Source organism: Odocoileus virginianus, chromosome 19, assembly GCF_023699985.2.
Source record: "Odocoileus virginianus isolate 20LAN1187 ecotype Illinois chromosome 19, Ovbor_1.2, whole genome shotgun sequence".
In the NCBI taxonomy this organism is placed as follows: Eukaryota; Metazoa; Chordata; class Mammalia; order Artiodactyla; family Cervidae; genus Odocoileus; species Odocoileus virginianus.
Genome location: NC_069692.1, coordinates 23,328,208 through 23,355,522, shown reverse-complemented (window position 1 = coordinate 23,355,522; position 27,315 = coordinate 23,328,208). Strand labels below are relative to the sequence as shown.

Genomic DNA, 27,315 nt, shown 5'->3' with positions numbered 1-27,315 from the left:
CTCAAGACATGTAACAACCAAATATTATGCATGAAAACCTTGGCTAGATTGATGTTCACATTAAAAACAGCTACAAGAATGTATTTTCAGGACACCTGGGAAATTTTAAACATAGACTAGACATTATATATTATTTTACAGTGGTAAATTTTCTTTTTCAATTACTTGTTTTAAACACAGGACAATGGCATTATGGTTATGCAGGAGGATATTTTATTCTTAGGAGATATAGAAGTATTTTGGGGTAGTATGTCATGACAGTGCCAACTTAATTTCAAATGGTTCTACGACAACAAAAAATAATTTACATATAAAAAGAGTAAGAGAGAAAAAACATACAAAAATGATAACAGCTAAACCTAGATGGAGCTTATGTGGGTATTAATTGTTCTAGAGTTTGAACTTTGAACGTCTCTGCTTTTATAAAACTTTTTTTAAGTTTTAAAACACTATTTATTGCTAAGTCTAAAATACTCAAACACCACAGTACAGTGACTGCCAAATCTAAACTGGAGTTTGTGGGGTTTTTTAAAGTTTTTCTTTAAGGGAGCATTTCAGCTCCATGGAGAGGTGTGATACATAACAAGATGGAGTATCTGGCTGGAGACCAATTTGTCTATGAGTCCAAACCAAGTGGACCCATATGGATAGCTTTTACAAAACCATAAATGGTAAAACTGAAGAAACTAGGCAGACCGCTTTATGGCATAATTAAACCGGACTCACTGCACTCATGGGGTTATTGCAAATTCTGACTAAACCTAAAGAATTTTCAAATAATATAATTATTCCCTTATTTATGTACAAAACTTTTCTTAATAAAAAAAAAAAAAAAACGAGGAGGGAAGCAACTAATAAACAATAGTTAGAGAAGTAAAAGAAAAATAGTAAGTTGTATATAGAAGCCAAAGAACAGTATCAAAAAGTAAGTGGCAAAAGCATCAAATGCAGAAGGGAAGTCAAACTGGAAAGAATGGAAAGGAGGCAGTCATAACCACCTGATGGTTGATGTTTCGAAAGAACATGATTAGTAAAGCAAAGATTTTGTTCAAAATTCTCTCAAAGGAAAACAAAAAAAAAAAAACTATACCAAAGTCTATTTTGTTACTACACCTACTTAAAATTGATTCATAGTCTCCTCCCTCTTTTGAAGATGGAGGAAAAATATCTTACTCATTTTCATATATTTTTTAGGAGCTAACAAAGTACCTCACAAATAGCAGAAACTAAACGTTTGTTGCACTGAAGTAAACTCGTTTATTAGTCTTGATCAACTTAAAAAATATTTTCAAAAAAAAAAAAAAAAATTTCAGCATAACAGAAAATCTGGAAAATCTTTTAAAAATGTATATCCTAAAGATAAAATCAAATATTCTGGGGAACAAAATTCAAATGACAGTAAGAATCAAACACCGATATCTATTGGAAACGTATGCATATTTAAAATTTCACCAGAAAGCAACAATCTCCTAGAAGAGAAGGAGAAAAGTATCAATATTTTGTCATTCTCTAGTCTAGCACCATCAGAACAGATAGAACTAGATCATCAACCAGCTTATTTAGTTACACTTTAAGATGTCAATCTTCACAAAGTTATATCAAATTTTAAGTATCAATGAAAAATAAATATTCAAAAGAGAAACTAGCAAGATATCAAAATCAACATTTAAAATTTAAATACATACATGTTTTTCACCATATTACTGCAAGTTCAGCCAAATCTAGACCTCTGAGAACTCCTCTTTTGATAAGATTTAAGTTTTTACATGTTTCTCCTGGCTGATCTTAAGTACCATGATAATAGAAAATGTGATATTGTAATAGAGTAAGAAACATATATTGTGTGGTCTTCCTCCAGGGCTCCTGGATCACAGCCCCTAAAATACTTGTAATTTCCTAAGCAATTAGAGGATAGGAGCATCTTTTATTATATTATTCATTTTTTTACTCCTGGAATATCTCCAGAAGGATAAAAATAAAAGAAAGCTCTTTAGTTATTCATAACAAACCCCTTTCAACCACATCTGAGTTTATGTTATAAAGGTGATTTTTGGAAAGTCCCCAGATAGCTACTGGATGGGGACTGGCTGCAAGGGGAACAAACCAGGTGATCAGAACTTTCAGCGGCCCGTACTGCTGCCCCAACCCAAATGGGAGCCTGGGAATTTAATTATCCACCAATGGTCAACAATTTAATCTATCACATCTACATAATGAAGCCTCCATAAAAATCCCTAAAGTACAGAGTTCAGAGAGCTTCTGGGTCGGTGAACAAGAACCCCTCCACTTGCTGGGGGGGGGCGGGGGGCAGTTGGCACATCCCCAAATTCCACAGGAACACAAGCTCCTGTGCTTGGGACCCTTCCGGACACAGACCTAACCCCATATATTCTTCATCTGGCTGTTCATTTGTATCCTTTAATATATCCTTTGTAATAAGCCAGTAACCCAGTAAGTAAATCGTTGTCCTGAGCTCTATGAGCCATTCTAGTACATGACTGAACCCGAGGAGGGGGTCATGGGAACCTGTAATTGGTAGCTGAGTGAGAGGCTGTGGGCAGCTTGGGGACCCATCAGTTGCCAGCGGCATCTGCAGAGGGGCAGTCTAGTGGGACTAAGCCCTTAATGTGGAGTCTGTATCAACTCTGAGCAGCTAGTGTCGAAACTGAGTTAAACTGTAGGATTCCCAGCTGGTGTCTCAGAACTGGTCAGTATGGGAAAAAAAAACCTGTGTACACCTCTGGTGTCAGAAGTATCCTGGAAAGTATTCAGTGTAAGCAGAATTGTGAACACTGAGAAAAACAGAGTTCTTCCTTTCAGAGAGTCTATTCCTAACATAATATCTTTGCTAGAATTCAAACCATTTGAACCATTATAATCCACAATCTCTGAAATATGGAAAAAGTGAATTCCTTTAAAGGACTTTACTTGAAATTTTAATCAACATGACATATATCATGAAGTAAAAAGTCAGCTATTAAGAATTAATTCTTTTAGTTTCCATATAGGTTGACCTGGATTAGTTTATAGAAAAATTCAGGTAGACCTAATGATCCATGTCAGATCCATGACAGGAATGTCAACCTAAAATCAAATTCTAGTCACTAAAAACCTAAAAAACTGAAAAACAAGAGGTCAGAAAAAGGAAGCCATTGCCCAACCAAGAACAAAAATACCAATAATAACGAGCCAATCAACTTGTAATTTATGAGGGGGAAAAAGCATATTGATTTTGTCATTAAATCATCTTTAAAATATAAAAGGTTATGCTGTCTACTATCCCAACACATTTATAGTAAGAATTATAAAAAATAGCTCTATTTCTATAGTACTCAGTGTAAGGTAGGCATCATTCTTAGAACCTCAACTACATTAACTCTTTTCATCCTCATCAACACGCCAGGGAGCAAGTATTATACTCTCTCCATTGTTACAAATGAGGACACTGAAAGCAGAGCAGTTACATGATTCTAGATCACACAGCTAGTTAAGGAGCAGATCCAAGACTCACCTGAGTCAGTGCTTCTGGTCACTACAGTTTCGTTTCTTCTCTCTCCCCTTCTGGAGAAAAGGAACAGAATGTGCCAAGGCTCCGAGGCAAAAGAGAACAATGCATGGGAACTTTAGTAAAGCTGGTTTAGAATGGGAAAAGCAGGTTAAAGCTGAAGGAAAACAGGCAGGGCTGGTTCAGACAGAACAGGTAAGCCACATTAAGGAAACTGGACTGCATCCCAAGAAGAAAAGGATTTTAAGCAAACTGTGCTTTTGTGAACAGGCAGGAGGTGAGGAGAGAACAGGGAGAATAACATTAAAGGGTCTCTGCTATGGTGGCCTAAATGGGCAGGAAATCCCAAGATGGGAGAGAGACGTGTATGTACAGCTGACTCACCGCTGCACATCAGAGAGCAACATAGTGCGGGAAAACAACTGCACTCCACTAAAGATGAACTAAATAAGACCTCGGCAGGAGCCTAAGAGACGGCTACAGTCTAAATCAGGATGGCAGCAGAGGAAATAAAAGCAGATGGGTCTGAAAGATAATTAGGAAACAGTATCAACAGGCCGAGGAACCAGAGATCAAATTGCCAAAATCACTGGGTCACAGAAAAAGCAAGAGTTCCAGAAAAACATCTACTTTTGCTTTATTGACTATGCCAAAGCCTTTGGCTGTAAGGATCACAACCAACTGTGGAAAATTCTGAAAGAGATGGGAACACCAGACCACCTCACCTGCCTCCTGAGAAATCTGTATGCGGGTCAGGAAGCAACAGTTAGAACAGGACATGGAACAAAAGACTGGTTCCAAATAGGAAAAGGAGTACATCAAGGAGTACATTGTCACCCTGCTTATTTAACTTATATGCGGAGTACATCATGTGAAATGCTGGGCTGGATGAAACACAAACTGGAATCAAGATTGCTGGGAGCAGTATCAATAACCTCAGATATGCAGATGACACCACCATTATGGCAGAAAGCAAAGAGGAACTAAAGAGCCTCATGATGAAAGTGAAAGAGGAGAGTGAAAAAGCTGGCTCAAAAGTCAACATTCAAAAAAGGAATATCATGGCATCTGGTCCCATCACTTCATGGCAAATAGATGGGGACAGTGGAAGCAGTGGCTGACTTTATTTTCTTGGGTTCCAAAATCACTGATGGTGACTGCAACCATGAAATTAAAAGATGATTGCTCCTTGGAAGAAAAGCTATGACCAACCTAGACAGCATATTAAAAAGCAGAAACATTACTTTGCCAACAAAGGTCTGTCTAGTCAAAGCTATGGTTTTTCCAGTAGTCATATATGGATGTGAGAGTTGGACCATAAAGAAAGCTGAGTGCCAAAGAATTCATGTTTTTGAACTGTGGTGTTGCAGAAGACTCTTCAGAGTCCCTTCAACTCCAAGGAGATCAAACCAATCCATCCTAAAGGAAGTCAGTCCCGAATTTTCATTGGAAGGACTGATGCTGAAGCTGAAGCTCCAATCCTTTGGGTACCTGATGCAAAGAACTGCGTCATTTGAAAAGACCCTGATGCTGGGAAAGACTGAAGGCAGGAAAAGGGGACGACAGAGGATGAGATGGTTGGATGGCACCACCAACTCAATGAACATTAGTTTGACCAAGGTCTGGGAGCTGGTGATGGACAGAGAAGCCTGCTATGCTACAGTCCATGGGGTTGCAAAGGGTCTGACACAACTGAGCGACTGAAATGAACTGATCAACAGAACGTGTGGTTAGAAATGAGGAAGTAAAGTAAGAATGAGTGTCAGTTTTTTACTAGGTCAACTGGGTGCCATACACTGAGTCAAAAAGAGCAAGACAAAAGCTTTTGTAAGTTGACAATGAGAGGACTGTGGTCTTGTCTAAATGAAGATGTCCAAAAGGCATTTGGATACATCTGGTGCTTAGAAGGAAGATGTGGGCTAGGACAGAGTGTGAAAACAGACAGAAATTAAAGTTATGAGAATAGCAAAGAGAAGAGAACCCTGAAGAACATTATTTAAGGAGAAGGACCCCACAGCATTAACAGTCTACATTATATGGTGCTTAACACGACTGGTGGTGATGGTGCAGTTGCTATGTTGTGTCCGACTCTTGTGACTCCATGGACTGTAGCCTGCCAGTTTCCTCTGTCCATGGGATTTTCCAGGCAAGATTACTGGAGTGGGTCGCCATTTCCTTCTCCAGGGGAGCTTCCCTATCCAAGGACTGAACCTAGGTCTCCTTCATTGCGGGTGGTCTCCAGTATCATGGGCGGATTCTTTACCAACTGAGCTGCCAGGGAAGCCCACGGCTGAGTGGTTTCTGATTATGTTACCATACCCTGGTCTTCCCAAATAAACATTAACTTCACTGAAAGCAAGGACACCATTGCAACTCCACAAATTTTAGCACGTTAAAGGCAATTTCCAGGGTGCTCAGCCACACTTGACTTTAGGAAAGTCCTTTATTTTGGACTCCTTTGATCTTAACTTTTCCTCCATGCTTTTACTCCCTCTGCACTTGCTGCACTGATCACTGGAACTCAGCAGACAAAGACGTCCTTTGCAACTAATGACATGAGATCTACACACTGGTCCTGTGATCTATTCTCTCATCTTCAACAAACACTAAGCGAATTCAGTGGGAATTACTTTAAGAGGAAAATGGAGTAGTTCTTGTTTAAGATAATAGACAAAATTTGCTCTATTTCATTTTACTACAACAGCAGAAATTTTTATGACACTCAAATCACAAAATACTTGTTCTTTTTGGCCCTCAGTCTTTTCCACATTGACTGATCTCCCTGATCTCTCTTTGCCTTAGTCTTTGATCCATCAGACAAGGTCAAGCTTTCCAGAAATTTTATGAACTAGTTCTATCCTGAGGTCAAAGCTTTCTTCTCTGCATTCACCAAGCACATTTCTGTACTATACACCTGACATTCATCATATACCACTCTGTAAAGTTACTTTTTCACAGTATGTGATTTAAAGAGCTTAAGGTATGGAATTATACACCTATTATATTAAATCAGACAACAAAGAAGATACTCATACTCTCATATTACCACTTTTTACACCTATTAATTAAAAATAGTAACCCTGCACAATTTTCAAGATAAATGAGATTATATATGTAAAATATCTAGCAGAGTGCCCACTACCCACTTCTTCTACCCATCAGTCCATAAGCAGATTTCAGTTGGAATGCTTAAAAGAAACATAGGAGTAAGAGCTTCTAAGAAATACATATCAGCAAAAATGGAACATTAAATTGAAATTAACCTTTCCTAAATGGGTAATAAGTTTCCTGAGAGGAGGTATCATTATTATGTGTATCTTTGCAGCCATCACAATACCTTGCAACTGTCAAGCATCTGATTGATTGAATATATTAGAGGACTAATGCTATTGGTTTTCTGACTTTTCTAATAAGACAGAGGTTTACAGTAAGAGTCCAAAAATTAAGCTTTTCATTCAACATATAGTTATGCCAATTGTACTGCATACTGGACACGACAAGGGTTATAATAATAGTCTTTATTATTAATGAGATAGTCTTTGCCCTATAGAAGTTCACAAGAGAGTAAAGGAATTAAGTGATATTCATAGTTACTAAAAATAAGGTACCATATGAAAAACTGCCTTAATTCCCTCATTTAAAATATTTTTATAACCATCAATTTAATCCTATCTTTCTCAAAGAAGTTTAGGTTAGGGAAAGGGACTGTGGGGAGAATGAATCCTCCTGTGACCTGATATAAGCAATACTTTACATCTCCTATACTACTGATTAGGATAATCTATTGTGATTATCATAGCTTATGAAGAAAACTGATGGTTTCCCCAATAAGATCAGGAACAAGGCAAGAATATCTGCTCTCATCATTCCTATTCAAAATCATACTGGGAGTCCTAGCCAATGCAATAAAATGTGGAAGGAAATAAAAATTACAGAGATTAAGGAAGAAATAAAAGTGTATTTGTATAACTGTCTTTGGAGAAAATCCCAAGAACAACAAGCAAACCCTTGGAACAAATAAATAATTATAGCAAGGCTGCAGGATGAAGGTTAATATGCAAAAGCCAATACTTTCTTATACACCAGCAATGAAAAGTTGGAAATGGAAATTATAAACACAATTTAACATTTACAACAGCAGTTCCAAAAATGAATTACCTAGTTATGACTCTAACAAAACATGTACAGGGTCTATATAAGGAAAACTATAAAACTGAAGAAAGAAATCAAAAAAGATCTGAGAGATATTCCATGTATATAGCAAAGAAGGCCTAAAATTGTCAAGATGTCAATTCTTCTCAATTTGATCTATAGACTCAACATAATCCCAATGGAAATCCCAGCCAGTTTTTTTGTGGACATTGACAAACTCAAGTTGATATGGTATAATCACACTGGGTGATAGTTTCTTACAAAAGTAAACATACTCTTTTCATACTATAAAGCAATAGCACTTCACGGCATTCACCAAAATGAACTGAAAACTTATGTCCTCATAAAATCTGCATATGAACGTTTATAGCAACTTTATTCATAATTGCCAAAACTTGGAAGCAACCATGATATGTTTCAGTAGGTGAATGGATACATTAACTGTGGTATATCCAGATAATGCAGTGTTATTCAGCACTAAAAAGAAATGAGCTATCAAACCATGAGAAGGCAGAGAGAGGAAGCTTACATGCTTACTACTAAGTGAAAGAAGCAAAACTGAAAAGACTACAAACTACATGATTACAACTATGATGTTCTGAAAAGAGGAAACTATATAAACAAAAAAATGTCTGTGCTTGCTGGGGGCTCAAAGGAAGGAAGGCAGGGACGAATGGATGGACCACAAGTGAGAGAGGACGGAAGGGGGCAGAGCACAACCATTAAAAGAATGACACAGCGTACTGCGATATGACAAATATTGGTTAGAACCAACTAGGCCAAGATGGAGGAAGATGCTACTTCCGGTCCACCTGGAGCCTCACTATACACCCACAGGCGCCATGACAGCTCTGACGCTGACCATAAAAGGTCAAAACGTAGGGAGTGGCTGATTTCCAGAAATCCCCACCCCTTACCCAAGACAGAATATTCTTCCCACTTTTTCCCACGGAAATAAACTGCCTCACAGTGAGGGGCCACTCTTGCCTTCTGAGACTTTCACATTGTGCCTATGGAATATGTATCTAAATAAAATTGTGTTCACTTTACTATGGCTTGAATTCTTGCCTGCACAAAGCCAAGGACTCTCACTAGGCTGCCCATTCCAGGAACATCCCCAAGACTTGTGACGTGACCATCCTCTTGTGCCCCATTCTCCTATAACACAGCGTATATTTAGAGCAGTAAAATTATTCTGCATGATACTGTAAGGGTTGATACGTGTCATATATTTGTCAAACCTATAGAATCTACAACACAAAGAGTGAACTTTAAGGTAAGACTATGGATTTTAGCTAATAATAATGTAACAGTACTGGTTCAACTGCAGCAAACATACCACTAAAACAAGATGTTAGTCATAGGGAGATGGCGGGTGGGGAGAATGAGGTTGAGGCATATGGGAACTCTCTTTACTTTCCACTCAATCTTTCTGTAAACCTAAAACAGCTCTAAAAAATAAATTATCTTTGAGAAACTACTTTTGTAACCATTTTGTCATATCCTTCTCACAGAAGTTGTGGGGATGAGGACCTGGGGAAGAGTCTTTCTATGCCTTGATATGAGCAGTTTATTTTATATCTTCTATGTTAGTGACTAGAAAATTTATTGAGATACTCAACTAATAACAAAATACACCACAGAAAGATTAGCTAAACAAATAGAAGGCTGCATAATTCAACAGCAGTGAAAACAGCAGACTAGCCTAAAAATGAAGAATGAAATGGCCTTCAAGAAGTTACTTCCAATCTATTGTTGGTAAATAGAAAATATCCTCCAAATGGCTAGTGAAGAGAACCAAAGAAAGGAGAAAGGGCTTAAGTGGTAAAGTTGCAGCTATCTCAATAAACAGCCTGAAACTCCTCTAGTTAAGGAAAGCAGTATCTCTGAATAGGAAAAAAATGAAATAGTGAAACTAAGTTGACTATAAAATGGAGTGACTCTGTGTAGAGCACAGAGTAGATATTTAATAAATACCCTATATCACATAAGGTGTATGTCCTTAATATACAGTATAAGATGCAGCCACTTGATATCAATACAAATATAATTTCAGGGAGACATAAGAAAACCATTCCTCTAATTCCCATTAGGAGTCTATCTAAAAACTTATTAAAGAATGCAACATTGTTAGCTGCTATAGGTCTTAAAAAAAAAAAAACCTGCACTTAAGTATCATCTGAATAAAATTCATAAACGGTTTCATAAATTCAAAGAAAGTAATATCTATCTGGCACCTAAATGGCAAAATATTTGTATTTTTAAAAAAAAAATCAAAGAAGCATTACCCAGGAAAGTTATGTCATGTTATTTTCTTAAAAATAACTCATTAAGAAGGTCTCCATAAAAACATATTTTACAAATGAGTGGGATGTGTTTGTTTCTCTACTGAAACAAGAACTAACTTGAGAGAAGAGCATATTAACAAGTTCTGAAGAGAGGTAATTAGCATATGAGAAACAAAGATTTTTGGCACATGGGACCTAGAGCAAAAATGTCTGTCCTCCAGTCATGAGTCACCAACGAGGCTGCCTATTTACTGTGAAGCAATCTTTCAGCAAAAGGAGCAGCAAGGAAGAATACAGCGTATGAATAATGATTTGGATAACTTCCCAGGAAGAAATCATAGTAAAACCAAGTCTGAGAAAGTCAGATAGCATGCACTATACACTTTCCTTTCACTCTTACTCTTTGGTTAATAGCAGAGAGGCTGAAATTTAGTCTGGAATTCTATTCAAAGTTTTCTACTTTTTATGGATTTTAGTAATACTGAATAAAATTTCCAAGTATTAGCTTGGTTTTACATTTTGTGAAAAGCACCATTATAAATTATTTTGTGATGACATTTGTGCAAAGCTCTCACCTGTCACATGCCCACCCCAGCACACACACACAATGACACCAGAAGGCAACACTCTGCTTTACCTTCTGCTGAAAAGTCTGCTACCTCCAACGCTTGAGGTCCATACACGAAGCCCTCCTGGAATCTATGAACACAGCAGAGGCAAAAGGCAGAGAAGTTTATGTAGATTTAAAGTTACACTGCCCAAAACACAAAATGCCAAACGCCTATCATAAGTCTATATATCTGCCAAAGAAACCAGATTTGGGATTTGACAATGAATAAATCAATAATATATTGATATCATTCAGAGTTTATTATACATTACACAACTAATTACGTGGGAAAAAAGCAAAAGTTAACTAATTATAATTCTAAAAGGTGAAATTGTAATTCAAAAGTTAACTAATTATAACTCTCACCAATATAGGTGATTTACACTATTGAAAATCCTAACAATAAATTTTTAAAATCATGTGAGAGAGCCAATATAAGGAATATATAAGAAATTAAGTAGAAAAATATACTTCACATATGAACTATGATACATTTGACAGCTCAAGGTACATTCTTAGAACCAGAGACTATTCGGAATATAGGAGAAAAATAATTAAAAACAGACCTGCAGAGGGGGAAGGGGAAAAGTAGAACTGTAAAGATACTCTAATGCCAAGATTTAATTTAAGTCTGACAGCAATGTTGAAATGAGCCAGATACTACATATGCTAGGCAGTATGGGGGAAATCTACCTTGTTCGAATAGTATAAAATAAATATAAGCACGAAACATGAAACTCTTTTCAGAAAACATTCATGTAAAAGATTAAGAACTTAATCAGATAAAATACATAGATCTCAGATTTCGTTTCATTCTTTAAGGATACTGGGCTTAAGGACGACAAAATGCAGCTGGTATATGAGAAAAGGAGTCAGATAAATTTTACTAGCTATTAAATTTAAAAGACGGAGGCATGTTATCTTTATGTAATATCAAAAAATCCTTTAAAATATCATCAAATAATTAGGAAAGAAAGAAAAGCATTATTTTAAAACATGATAATATGTGAAGAAAGAAACACTGCCTTGAGGTCAGATGGCTTGAATTCAAGTTCCAGCTAAATCTCTTAACTGCTTTGTGACATCAGTCAGGTCACTTAATCTCTCATATAACGAGAGTTGTTCAATGAGGACTTTACCTCTCCAACAGTACGTACTGGCTTTACTCTCTGACTTATACTGACCAGCAAATGAAATGTCATAATATAATTACAGAATGTTACATTCTGCAAAAATTTTACATCAAGTGCATTTGACATAAATTAACAACAAAAGTTGTTAACTAGGAAACAGAGGGAATATTGGAAAAAGAAATGACAACCCACTCCAGTGTTCTGGCCTGGGAAATCCCACGGACAGAGGAACCTGGCAGGCTACAGTGCATGGGGTAGCGAAAGAGTCAGACACGACTTAGCGACTAAACAAGAAGAGAGGAAACAAAGTGCCAAGCTGAGAAACCTGTGGAGCTGTGTGGGCAAGGAAACCCAAAGAAGCAAAGCAAAAAGGCTGAGACGGTCAAAAGAGCCTAGAGTAGGTGACAAGGCTAAATGCCTGCCAGAAGGTCACAGTTCCCAAAAGATGGTTATATCATATTACTAATTCAGCAATTTGCCCAGCACTATCTGCCTCAGATGTACCTTCTCTTAACTCCCAAAACAACCTTATAGACTACACCCTCCTCTAAGCTTGTGACATTTTAAACTAAAGACCCAAGACACAGTAACTTCTTGTGTATCACATATATTTTTTAAAAGTCAAAGAGATAAGATCTCACCTAATAAAACAATTATGCAGAAAAGGCTTATATAGGATGTATGATGAGCTAGTCACTGTCCTAAAGCTCTATAAGTACTAACTCATTTGGTCTTCACAACTTTGAGATAAGTTCTGTTATTATCCTCACTTAGCAGATGAAGAAATTGAGACACAGTGAGCTTAAGAAACTTGCCTAAATGCACATAGCCTGAAGTGGCAGACCTGCAATTTAAACCCAGACTGTCTACTTCCAGGCTACACTTTTAGTCGCTATATCATCCAGTCATCTATGAAATTAAAATCACACAAACCAAGCACTTAGCTATATGTAAAAAACAATTACAAAATGTTCTTAAGTATTCAATCACATTGCATTTGCAACATTTCCTTGGAAAACTCAAATTCAAATGATGGCTGTACAAAACATGTTTAAAAAATGAGAAATGCTTACAACATAAAACCAAAAGATAAAGGCCTGAAAAAGACTGAAGAATATATATCCAAATAACATTCAAATAATATTTTTATTAGAGTAGCAAAATTGAGTGATTCCGTTTCCATTTATTAAGACTTACTGCCATGGGATTACACTAAACTCACTCTTTAATCTTTTTAAACCTTCAAAAAAAAATTCAATACAATGGATACTAACACATATCCATTAGGACAGCTATTAATACTATAAAAAAAAAATATTTCAAGGACTAAAACAAGGCAAGGATGTGAAGAAACTGGAACCCCTGTGTACTGTTGGTAAGAATGTGAAATGGTGCAGTTGCTATAGAAAACAGTACAGCAATGCTTCAAAAAATTAAAAATAGAATTACTATTCAGAAATGACACTTTGGGGTATATAGCCAAAAGATTTAGAAGTGGGGATTCTCAAAGAAATATCTGTATACTCATGTTCATAACAGAATTCACAATAGCCAAAAGGTGGAAGCCACTCAACTCTTCACTGACAGATAAGTGGATAAACAAGATAGATAGACAGATAGATAAGGTAGATAGATAGATGTATACACACACACATACATACATACAATGGAGCATAACCAGCCTTGAAAAAGAAGAAAAGCCTGCACATTACTACAACATAGAATAATCTTGAGGACATTATGCTAGATAAAATAAGGAAGTCCCAAAAGTACAAATACTGCATGATCCTTCTTATACAGGTACTGGGGGTAGTCCAATTCATACAGATAGAAAGTAGGGGCTTTCCCAGGTAGCTCAGCAGAAAAGAATACACCTGTCAAGCAGAAAAGTAAGATAGTGTTTGCTATGGGTTGGGTAAAGGGAAAAATTGGGGAGTTATTCTTTGCTATAGGGTTTCAGTTTTACAAGATGAAAAGAATTTTGTGGAAAGATGGAAGTGATGGTGGCACAAGTAATGTATTCAACATCACTGTATACTTAAAAAGGTTAAAATGGTAAATTTTATTTTATATGTACATATGTCATCACAATTCTTCAAAACAGTAATAGGTGATAATTGTATATCATCCAAAAAGATATGTATAAAAAAACTATGCTATTTCATCCTCCAGAAAAACTAATGTACATCCCTTTTTAATGTATGATTGCTATACAGTTGAAAAAGTATATTTTATATATATATATATATATATATATATATATATATTTACAGTGATTTCTATCAAGGCGATGCTTACCAGTGTTAATCATCCTTAGTACTCCTTGGTGTCTCATTGGTAAAGAATCTGCCTACCAATTCAAAAGACGTGGGTTTGATCCCTGGTCTGGGAAGATCCCCTGAAGAAGGAAATGCAACCCACTCCAGTATTCTTGTCTGGAAAATCCCATGGACAGAGGAGCCTGGCAGGCGACAGTCCATCGGGGTCTCAAAAGAGTCAGACACAGCTTAGTGACTAAGCAACAACTTAATTTTACTAAATGTTTAATTAGAAAAAGAAACTTTTAAACTAAAAGGTTAAAGTAATTAAAGCATAATTTTTTGCTCCAAGAACTTAAAGAGTTCTTCTAACAAAATAATGGTTTAAATCCTCTAGATTTCCCAGCAGAAGAGCTTAAAGATTCCATTCTCATGTTTTAAGAATGTCAGTCAAATCTCTTTTGTGAGACACTACACATGTGCTACTACTTAGGTATTATACTAAATTGGTCTCCCTACTTTTATTCTCAATCCTTCTTGTTGCACATGTACCATACACCTGAACATAGACCATATACATGGCTGCCTACCATATACCCATACTCCCTTCCTGTTACTTAATAACAGATTCTAGTTTTATTCTAGGCAGCATATACCCAAGTAAGGGTCTATACATCCTAGCCTTCCTCACTGCCAGGACTGGTAAATGAGCTAGAAGTGGAAGTCACTGGATGGGACTTCCGGGAAAGCTACTTAAAGGGGACTGAGCACAGATCTTTCTAACACGCAAATCCTAACTGTCAAAATCCTTATCTTTCCGCAGAGGCCCTTTCATAACTTCTTTGCCCTCTACTTAATTCTGAAGCCTTAGTTAGTTACTCAGTTAGTTCAGTCGCTCAGTCGTGTCCAACTCTTTGCGACCCCATGTTCCCAGCATGCCAGGCCTCCCTGTCCATCTCCAACTCCCAGAGTTTACTCAAACTCATGTCCATTGAATCAGTGATGCCATCCAACTACCTCATCCTCTGTCGTCCCCTTCTCCTCTTGCCCTCAATCTTTCCCAACATCAGGGTCTTTTCAAATGAGTCAACTCTTCACATGAGGTGGCCAAAGTACTGGAGTTTCAGCTTCAGCATCAGTCCTTCCAATGAACACCCAGGACTGATTTCCTTTAGGATGGACTGGTTGGATCTCCTTGCAGTCCAAGGGACTTTCAAGAGTGTTCTCCAACACTACAGTTCAAAAGCATCAATTCGGTGCTCAGCTTTCTTCACAGTCCAACTCACACATCCATACATGACCATTGGAAAAACCATAGCTTTGACTGGACAAACCTTTGTTGGCAAAGTAATGTCTCTGCTTTTTAATATGCTATCTAGGTTGGTCATAACTTTCCTTCCAAGGAGTGAGCGTCTTTTAATTTCATGGCTGCAGTCACCATCTGCAGTGATTTTCGAGCCCCAAAAAATAAACTCTGACACTGTTTCCCCATCTATTTCCCATGAAGTGATGGGACCAGATGCCATGATCTTAGTTTTCTGAATGTTAAGCTTTAAGCCAACTTTTTCACTCTCTTCTTTCACTTTCATCAAGAGGCTTTCTAGTTCCTCTTCACTTTCTGCCATAAGGGTGGTGTCATCTGCATATCTGAGGTTATTGATATTTCTCCCAGCAATCTTGATTCCAGCTTGTGCTTCTTCCAGCCCAGCATTTCTCATGATGTACTCTGCATATAAGTTAAATAAGCAGGGTAACAATATACAGCCTTGACGTACTCCTTTTCCTATTTGGAACCAGTCTGTTGTTCCATGTCCAGTTCTAACTGCTGCTTCCTGACCTGCATATAGGTTTCTCAAGAAGCAGGTCAGGTGGTCTGGTAGTCCCAACTCTTTCAGAATTTTTCCACAGTTTATTGTGATCCACACAGTCAAAGGCTTTAGCATAATCAATAAAACAGAAATAGATGTTTTTCTGTAACTCTTGTTTTTTCGATGATCCAGCGGATGTTGGCAATTTGATCTCTGGTTCCTCTGCCTTTTCTAAAACCAGCTTGAACATCTGGAAATTCACAGTTCATGTATTGCTGAAGCCTGGCTTGGATAATTTTGAGCATTACTTTACTAGCGTGTGAGATGAGTGCAATTGTGCAGTAGTTTGAGCATTCTTTGGCATTGCCTTTCTTTAGCCTTAAGCTCCAGCCATAAAGAACCACATGCAGAATGGTGACTATCATTAATAATATTGTATATTGTATACAATATTGTATTGTATACCTGTAAGTTGCTAAGGCAATAGATCTTAAAAGTTCTCATCATAAGAAAAAAGAATTTTGTACCTATGCACTCTTCTTCAGTCACTAAGTCAAGTCTGACTATTTTGTAACCCCATGGACAGCAGCTCGCTAGGTCCCTCTATCCATGGAACTTTCCAGGCAATAATACAGGAGTGGGTTGCCATTTCCTTCTCCAGGGGATCTTCCCAACTCAGGAATGGAAACTGATTCTCCTGCATTGGTAGGTGGACTTTTTACCACTGAGCCACCAGGGAAGCCTGTGGTGATATGATAAAAAGAAAGGAAAAATATGTATTTTGCACTTAGGATATAGTATACTATACCATTAGATTAATTTTATTAACTGTGTAATCTAAATTGTCAAAATCCCAAAGATTCCTAAGTGTATTGTATCATTTACTATGAAAGGTATATTAAAACTTTTCTCTTACACTGAAAAATATAAGAAACAAGGAGAACCACTTGTAGCCTTTGCACAAGCTGCTGATAATATCCTTCTCCTAAACCTTTCTTCATCCATCCCTCAAGCCTCAAGCTTCTACAAAAAGCTTTGTACTACTTTGTACTACTATTGCACCCACCACATACACAGGTACAGACAACACATTTGTGCAACAAATATGAATAGACACTCTTCCTACTTTTACTGCTGACTACTCGTCATGTATGGATGTGAGGGCTGGACTATAAAGAACGCTGAGCGCCAAAGAATTGATGCTTTTGAAATGTGGTGTTGGAGAAGACTCTTGAGAGTCCCTTGGACTGCAAGGAGATCCAACCAGTCCACCCTAAAGGAAATCAGTCTTGAATATTCATTGGAGGGACTGATGCTGAAGCTAAAACTCCAATACTTTGGCCACCTGAAGCAAAGAAATGACTCATTTGAAAAGACCCTGATGCTGGGAAATATTGAAGGCAGGAGGAGAAGGGGACGACAGAGGATGAGATGGTTGGATGGCATCACCAACTCACTGGACATGAGTTTGAGTAAACTCCAGGAGTTGGTGATGGACAGGGAGGCCCAGCATACTGCAATCCATGGGGTCGCAAAGAGTTGGACACAACTGAGCAACTGAGCTGAACTTTTCTTGTACAGGTACTACTGTACTTTCCAATTATAAGGTAATTTTGGTTTTCTTATCTGCTTTTGTCACTAAAGTGAAAGCTCCTAAGGATAGAGAGCATCAGTAATTCTTTGGCTTTCCATAACCCTTAGCACAGAATCTAGAATACAAATTCAGTAATTGTTGGGTGAGTCAGTGAAGTTCAGAGAGACGGCCATTCTTAAACACTTCAGAAATGGCATGTTCTCAAACACTTAAAGGCACACTCTTGCCTCCATTTCCAATCACCAAAACTCTGTTATCAAAGAATTAGATAGACATGATACGAGAAAGCTTAGAAGAGATGGCATTTAGATTTTTAAGGAAAAATGAAAATTAAGAAAAAGAGAGATTTTAGTGCCCATTGGACAGCCCTGTCCTGGAGAAGGGCATGGCAACCCACTCCAGTATTCTTGCCGAGAGAATCCTCATGGACAGAGGAGCCTGGCGGGCTACAGTCCACGGGGTCGCACAGAGTTGGACACAGCTGAGTGACTAAGCACAGCACAGCACAGCCAGCCCTGGATCAGGTTCTTCACATTTAATTATTTCAAGCCTCATAAAATTTCTATGAGATAGTTCTTAACCTCATTTTAAAGGCTAAGAAGTACATAATTTGTTAAGCAGCTAGGCTCTGACCTCAGAAATATCTGCTTCTAACAACTGATATTCATTACATATTAGCTCTTAAATTTTTAGATATAAACATAAAATATAGTGGCCAAGAGAAAATTATCAATAAATAACTCACCAATTAACTTAGCTTCCATATGCTTCATCACTATTTACAACAGTTTAGCTGAGTTACAAGGAAGCCAGTTTTTAAGTGATGAGGATGAAAGAGCATGACTGACAGAATCAAAATTCAAACTTGCTAAAATGAGCTTTCAAGCATAAAGAAAAACTAACAGCAAAATTTCAGAATAAGTCTTTCTCATTACAATCTTCTTTTATTCCGTCCAGTATTAAGTAGGAGAATACACTGCAGGGGACAATGTCTCTCCTAAATTCTAGGTATGTTTAACAACCCCAATCAGTGACCCTGAGGGGAAGCCTATTGCTCACCACATAATATTTAGAATAATACCTTAGATGAGTAACTACATCCATTAAAAGGTTAGTAAACATAGTGAATAACAGAGTCTAAACAAGAAACAAGAAAATAACTCTACGGAAAAAATTAATGTAATGCTGTGATCTTGGGGTTCGACAATCCTTACCCAGATCTTCTCAAACCTCGAAAAAGATGTATTATTATGAGTGTGTGTATTCAGCCAATTCTTTGTAAGAGGTTCATGAAAGGAAATAACATAAAACTAAACAAGAAGTGCCCCAAAACGGTGGCACAAGGCATTTCAGTTAGATAAAGGCTCCTGACAGTGAGGATGGTTTAAATGCAAAGATGAATAACCAAAAAAGTATTAAATTTCCTCCTATGGGAATACTTAAAAATTCAGAAAATTTTATCTATATGAAAGTTCATGCTTAATTCTATCTGAAAACAAAAGAGGTTGGCATCAGCAACTTATGTCTTTCTCACCCAGGAACAAATGCAAATGCCTTAGTTCAGTAACCCCCAGCCATTAAGCCACCAATCATCTTTTCATTACCTGGATACTGAAGATCCTTCACTGGCTCCCAGAGCTCAAGAGTCCACACTAATACTGCCTTGCTATGCATACTGTTATACAACATAGAAGAGAGGTTTCCCACTGAATTCTACAGCCCTGTTCCCAATAGCTAGACACACAGCAAAACCTGGTGAAAGCCTGATCCTACTGAGAGACCCAAACAATCCTTAATTCAGGGTCAAAGAACCTCTGCCAACAACTTGCCCAAATGCCTCTCTCACCACATTCCGATCCCAATTCCTCAGAATTAAAATTGAAAGATTCCAACAGGAATCTGTGAAATATAAAAGCTAATGCTACAGTTACACACCAAAACAGAAGCAACTTCTCAAAGGAAACTCCTATCCTCAACTATTAATAATTCAAGGGAAAAACACAATTAAGAGAAAAGGATATGATAGAATATTTCTTATTTGTCAAAAAGAATTCTTACTTTTACACTCCCTTTCTAAACAAACCTGTAACTACAAGAAGAAAATAAGAACAAAAGATACACTTTCCACTCTGGAACTATGCAGATGGAAAAACTGCTTTTTTTCCTTTTATACCACCTCAATGACCCCGCAATTTGGACCCAAGTTCTGGCAATCCACTCAGTTACCTTCCTGGCCATGCTGGGGGTGTGAAGACTCCCCACCCCCACTCATCCAACTGATCACTGAATCCCACCTCTCCCCTAAATATTTTTTTACCTTCCTCCTAGCTTTGTCCCTTTTAAAAAAATGTTTATTTTATACTGGACTATAATTGAGTTACAGTGTTGTGATAGTTTCAGGTGTACATCAAAGTGACTCAGTTTTACATATACATATATCTATTCTTTTTCAAATTCTGTCCCCATTTAGGTTATTACAGAATACTGGGCAGAGTTATCCATGCTAGTAGGTCCTTGTTGGTTATCTCTTTTAAACATCGTAGTTTGCACATGTCAGTCCCAAACACCTAATTTATCTCTCCCCATCCCCACTTCTCCCCTTTGGTAACCTTAACTTTGTTTTCTAAATCTATGAGTCTATTTGTTTTGCAAATAAGTTCATTTTTTTTTTTTTTTTTTTTTTTTTTAGATTCAGCATATAAGCAGTATCATGTGGTATTTACCTTTCTCTGACTGAGTTCACTTTCTCTGACTGAGTATGACCATCTCCAGGTCCATCCAATGATGCAAATACAGCTTTCCTCTCCTACCCTTACTGCTGCCTCTAAGCAGCAGGTCCTCCTCACGTTTCGTTCACCGGGAACCCTCTAACAGCCTCCTGCTTCACTCTCCTCCCTCTCCTGTCCTCTCCACCATCCACACTGCTGCAAAACTCATCATGAAATTCCATTTGACAAGCCTACACACCCAACTGTCAGCAGTGGTTATCTCTACCAAATGCCTACATTTCTGTGCTATTTGTTTACACTTTATAACAAGCAAGTGCCCCTTTTACAATTGGAAAAAAATACTATTATTTCCATTTGGGGGAACTATTAAAGTCTATTCCATTTGGAATACAATATCCCACTTTAACATCACGTTAAAGGCCACATTCTTGAGCCAGGCACAGGATAATCCTGCTCTGCCTTTCTCTGACATATTTCTAACTTCCATCCCTAGTACATACTGAATACTTTGGCCATCCTGAATTACTTGCTGTTATGTTCCTTGATATCCTAATTTTATACACAGAGGAAGCATCCTCCATTTGGAATACAGAAATGCAACAATAATCTTGAGTCTGTTCCTAATAATCAAACTGGCTCTCACTAATTTTGTTGTTCAGTCACTCAGTCATGTCTGACTCTTTGTGACCCCATAGAATGCAGCACACCGGGCTTCCCTGTCCTTCACCATCTCCTGGAGCTTACTCAAATTCATGTCCATTGAGTCGGTGATGCCATCCAACCATCTCATCCTCCATCATCTCCTTCTCCTCCTGCCTTCTATCTTTCAAAGCATCAGGGTCTTTTCCAGTGAGTTGGCTCTTCCCATCACGTGGCCAAAGTATCGGACTTTCAGCTTCAGCATCAATCCTTCCTATGAATTTTCAGGGTTGAGGTCCTTTAGGATTGACTGGTTTGATCTCCTTGCTGTCCAAGGGACTCTCAAGAGTCTTCTTCAGCACTAAAATTCAAAGTCATCAATTCTTTGGTGCTCAGCCTTCATTATGGTCCAACTCTCACATCTATACATGACTACTAGAAAAACCATCGCTTTGACTAAACAGACCTTTTTGGTGAAGTAATGGCACAAACAAAACTGTGCGCACCAGGACCCAGGAGAAAGGAGCAGTGACCCCACAAGAGACTGAGCCAGACTTTCCTGTGAGTGTTTGGGAGTCTCTGGCAGAGGCATGAGTCAACAGTGGCCTGCTGTGGGGTCAGGGACACTGACTGGCATAAGTCCTTTTGGAGGAGGTTGCCTTTACCCCTACCATTTGGCCTCAGGGAGGGAACACAGCACCACCCATCAGCAGAAAATGGATTAAAGATTTAAATTTAAATTACTTTAATTTTAATTTACTTTTAAATTTAATTACTTTAAATTTAAATTACTGAGCATGGCCTTGCCCACAGAGCAAGACCCAGTTTTCCCCACAGCCAATCCCTCCCATCAGGAAGGACCCACTAATAGTTATGTCATTAAAGAAAAAACAGGTTTATTTACCTCATTGTGCACCACATTATTTCTAACTGTAGCCTACAGTCCCACAGTTGTACCAGCACACTAAATTCTTTCCTTCTACCAGAAAGAAATGCTGTTTTTAAATGGATAAAATAAAATGGCACTTTGCATCCATAGTCTAAGAGATAACATGGGAAGAGGCACGATGCAGTGATAAATCTGGGGAGGGGGATTGAAGAGTAGAGAAAAACAGGTCAAGAACTCTGGATAAATTTGCAGCACAATTTCTTGCAGAGTGGAACAGCTATATCTCAAGTGTTATAAATCTTCATCAAGTAAAGGCATAATAAAGTTAAACTGGAAAATAGTACAAGTATTTAGATTATTTCCTTCCTCCTTCTAGCATGAAAATTCTAAAGTTGGCCACTTTTTCAAAACACACATTTACCTTCCTTCAGTTTCTTCTACTATGTAAACAAGTACAAACAACCATATGGAAATTACAGAGACTGTATGTAACTTAATGAGATCTCTTCTTCTAATTATAAATTACACATAATTCTCTTTCAAACCACATAAAATACAGACACAAAACCCAGATTTTTAAAAATATAAGCCAAACACATGAAAGAAAAAAAAAAAAAAGACATTCCTTTCGTTTGATTGTGTAATTGGGTCAAACGAAACCAGCAAACAGCATTACCCAACACACATTTCTACCTAAAGAAATAAATAAAGAAAAGTTAGGGAAAGAGGGGTGAGGACAAACAAAGCTTAATAGGCTGCAGTAGCTAAGGAGAAAATCTAAGCATTTTCATACTTTTTGTGCTACATTATATAAGTTTTATTAAAAAGAACAGGTTCTTAGCTATAACAATGGAATTATGGCTAGGCAGAAGAATGTGTTTAAGAGATGCATGTTAAAATACTAAAGAGTATAGTGCATGATGATTGCAACTTACTTTCAAGTGGTTCAGAAAAATATTTAAGTATGTACCAACATATTTACAGACAAAGCAAATATGGCAACCTGTTAACGATTTAATCTAGACCTGAGGCTGGCAAACCACAGCCCCAGCCAAATCCAGCTGAGCCTGTTTCTGTAAATAAACCTACTAGAACACTGCCATGCCCATTCATTCACCTGTTGTCTACAGCTGCTTTTTCTCTACAGCTACACAATTAAATAGTTGTAAAAGAGACCATGTGACCTCCAAAGCCTAAAATACTTACTGGCCCTTTACAGAAGTACAGCAAATATCTGACCCTTTATGGAAATAAAATTGCTAAGTCCTGATGTAGAGAGTGGATATACAGGTGATCACAGAATCAAGTCTTCAGGCTTTTCTATATGTTTGAAACTTTTCAATAAAAAGTTAGGAAAACATATACTTTTATACACAAATCTTTTGATATCTCCAGAATACAGATGAATACAGAAACAGATCATTGAAACAGAGAGCTTGGATACAATCATAATACTGATATGATTCTAAAAACACTATTAATGTTGTTTGGGGTACAGAACGAACAACTTTTCAGGACAGCACTTTGGTGATATCTACTTTTAAACACTCCTTTTCTATACCTATCCTATAGAAATACACAAGTATGCAAAGATTAGTAGCAGTGCTTACCTGTCAGACAATGATGCAAGCACTTCACCTATCATGCAATCCCCACAACAATCCTAGGAGCTAAGGACTACTATACTCCCCATTTTACATATGAGGAAACTAAGACACAGAGTTAATTTGCCTGAGTCGTGCAGCTAATAAATGGTATAACAGGGATTATGAATTCAGATAAAACTTCAAAACTCAATCGGAATCACCATACAACACTGCCTGTTGGAAAAAAGGACAAAATACTCCAAAGATGGATACACAGAACCAATACACAAATGAAGACATTCAACCTCTCTGGTTATAAAATAATAATAATTAAATAAAAGCAGAATATCATCTGCCTGTCAATTAGATAAACGGAAAAAAGCTAATGTGGGCAAGAGTAAGGAGAAAGCAGTAGCACTGTGTCCTTTTGATAGATGTGTAATAAAGTCAGCCTACTTGGAGAAAGGTGTGGCAATATGCTCCTAAATTCAAAATGAGCATATGCTGTGATCCAACAATTCTGCTTCTAAGAATGTATGCTCAAGAGATAGTCAGACAAGTGGGCAAATATACTAAGCATTATTTACTACCATAAAAAAAAAAACTAGAAACAACCTAAATGTTTATCAGTAACAGTAAAATACAATGGAATACCATAAAGTCATTCAAAATGATTATATAAATCTATATTACTAACACAGAAAGATATAACCACACATAGCATTTAGGTTTAAAAAAAGAAGAGATTAAAACCACATATATAGGATGATCATACTTCTGTAAATTTTTTTAAGTGAGTATGTATGTCTGTGTACAGACCACAAATGGATGAAAAGATGTCAGGAGGGAAATGAACCAAAATATTAAGCAATTATCTCTAATTACTTAATATTAAAGTGGTGGGGTTTTGAATGTTTCTTACTTTCTCCCTATTTCCTTATTATCTAATTACTTTTCCTGATTGTGTAACCTATATTACTATTTTTAGAAACCATAGTCAATTTTAAATACTTGCTTTTCACAGCTCAATAATTACTATTTCCTCATTTAAATCATGCACAACCATTTCTTTATAACATGCACTGTGTATTTAATTAAGGAGTTTGGAATAACTTGTTAAGGACTTCATGACATCCTAGAAATAAAGACACTAAAGAGCCAACAATCAACAAAAATTCATGCTAGAAAATTAATGGTAATAGGATTAACACATATTATCTATAGTAAAAAAGCATTATCGCCTTTATTTCTCACAACTCATAAGGAAACATCACTATCCCCATTTCTACAGACTTCTCTTTTCAGACCCCAAACCCTCCTGGTTCTTCCCCAGATATTAAAAACAAATTTTTTTAATACACAATTAGAATTTATCTTGCCCAAAATCTCTAGATCTCTGAGTTTATTATTCCTTTCACCTCTACACTATGCGTTTACCACTCATTCTACTAAAAATCACTTCTCTGGCTCACTCTTCATCCTTCAAAACTCAGCTATCATAGGCTTTCCTTGTTCTTGAAAGCTTTCCAAATCACCTGCACACTCCTAGGTCAATTCAGTGTCTTTCCTGGTCACCCTCACAGCATCCTGTGCATACGTGGAAAACAGAATTTATAGCCCTGTAATCTCTTTCATTCTCTCACTAGATTATAAGAAGAGGATCTATGCCTTTTATCCTTACACTCCTAATTCCTACATAGGGTTATCCAGTAAGAGTCAAATAAATGAATGATATTGCCAGTTATCTTTTTTCACCACATATTTTTAATATAGCCAAATATATTATAAATCCTTAAAGGTTGGAAACTTTGTCACATGTCCTTTTACTTTAAAAATTTTCTTTAAAAAAAAACCACTATCAGATAAAAAAAGACCTAAAACTACAAAACTCTTGGAAGAAAACAAAGAATTAAATCTTCGCAACTTAAGATCAAGCAGCAGTTTTTTAGTATAAGCAACAACAAAAAAGACAAATTAGACACGGTCAAAATTAAAGCCGTCTATGCCTCAAAGGACATCATCAAGAAAGTGAAAAAAAACAATCCACAAAATGAGAGAAAATATTTGCAAATCATAAATCAGATAAGGGCCTAGTATCCAGAAAACTCTTACAACTCAACAACTACAAAGAATAAAAAGACAACCCAATTTTTAAAAAGGGAAAAAGATTTGAACAGACATTTCTCCAAAGACTATACACAAATGACCCAAAAACACATGAGAAGATGCTCAGTATTAGTTATTTGGGAAACACAAATCAAAACTACAATGTGATACTATTTCATACCCACTAGGATGGCTAACGGGGCTTCCCAATGGCTCAGCAGATAAAGAATCCACTTGCAACACGGGAAACACAGGAGACATGGGTTCTATCCCTGGGTTAGGAAGATCCCCTGGGAAAGAAAATGGCAATCCATTCCAGAATTCTTGCCTGGAAAATCCCCATGGATAGAGGAGCCTGGTGGGCTACAGTCCAAAGGGTCGGAAACAATCAGACATGACTAAGCACACAAGCATGGCAGGATGGCTAAAAGAAAAAAATACCAAATTCTAACAAAGAAATTGGAACACCCACACATCGCATTTGGAAATGTAAATTGGTGCAGCTGCTTTGCAAAACAGTTTGGTATCAAGAGTTCCTCAAAAAGGTTAAATATAGAGCTAAAATGAAGTGAAGTTGCTCAGTCGTGTCCGACTCTTTGCGACCCCTTGAACTTGTAGCCCACCAGGCTCCTCCGTCCATGGAATTTACCAGGCAAGAATACTGGAGTGGGTTGCTATTTCCTTCTCCAGGAGAGCTAACATACAACTGAGCAATTCCACTCATAGGTACACACCCAACAATTTGAAACATGGTTGAACAAAAATTTCTACATAAATGTTCATAGAAGCATTATTCACAATAGCCAAAAAGTGGAAACAACCAAAGTGGTGAATGCATAAACAATATATGGTATATCCATGCAATACAATACTCTTCAGTCACTTACAAGAGTGATGTACTCATACATTGTGCAACATGAATGAACTCTGAAAACATTATGCTAAGTGAAACAAGTTAGAGATAAATATAGCATGATTTCATTTATATGAATACTATATAGTAGATAGTATACATATAGTATGATTTCATTTGTATGAAATGTCCAGATTAGATAAATCCATAGAGATAGAAAGTAGATTAGTGCTTTCCAGGAGCAAGAAGAATGGGGAAATAGGGACTACTTCTAATGAGTAAAGGGCTTCCTTTGGGGATGATGAAATGTTCTAAAATTAGAGACTGGTAATGATAACACACCACAGTCCAAAAGCATCAATTTTTCGGCGCTCAGCTTTCTTTTTGGTCCAATTCTCACATCCATACATGACTACTGGAAAAACCAGAGCCTTGACTAGACAGACCTTTGTTGGGAAACTAATGTCTCTGCTTTTTAATATGCTGTCTAAGTTGGTCATAACTTCCCTTCCAAGGACTAAGCATCTTTTAATTTCATGGCTGCAATCACCATCTGCAGTGATTTTGGAGCCCAGAAAAAGAAAGCCTGACACTGTCTGCACTGTTTCCCCATCTATTTCCCATGAAGTGATGGGACCAGATGCCATGATCTTAGTTTTCTAAATGCTGAGCTTTAAGCCAACTTTTTCACTCTCCTCCTTCACTTTCATCAAGAAACTTTTTAGTTCCTCTTCACTTTCGGCCATAACGGTGGTGTCATCTGTATATCTGAGGTTATTGATATTTCTCCCAGCAATCTTGATTCCAGCTTGTGCTTCTTCCAGCCCAGCATTTCTCATGAGGTACTCTGCAAATAAGAAAAATTGATGCTTCTGAACTGTGGTGTTGGAGAAGACTCTTGAGAGTCCCTTGGACTGCAAGGAGATCCAACCAGGCCATCCTGAAGGAGATCAGTCCTGGGTGTTCATTGGAAGGACTGATGTTGAAGCTGAAACTCCAATACTTTGGCCACCTCATGCGAAGAGTTGACTCACTGGAAAAGACCCTGATGCTGGGAGGGATTGGGGACAGGAGGAGAAGGGGACGACAGAGGATGAGATGGCTGGATGGCATCACCGACTCGATGGGCATGAGTTTGAGTAAACTCTGGGAGTTGGTGATGGAC

General features: G+C 37.4%; 1 protein-coding gene across 2 annotated transcripts in view; it reads right to left on the bottom strand.

Annotated features, from left to right (window-relative positions):
- CDK19 (cyclin dependent kinase 19) overlaps window positions 1-27,315 on the bottom strand; it is a 175,761-nt gene that overhangs the window by 125,341 nt on the left and 23,105 nt on the right. Inside the window, exon 2 of one of the 2 annotated variants that reach the window (XM_070449956.1) lies at window positions 10,583-10,644. The exons of the other annotated variant lie outside the window; for it this stretch is intronic. The gene's annotated coding sequence lies outside the window, so the exon portion shown is untranslated. The remainder of the gene's footprint in view (window positions 1-10,582; window positions 10,645-27,315) is intronic. 2 annotated transcript variants of the gene reach the window in all.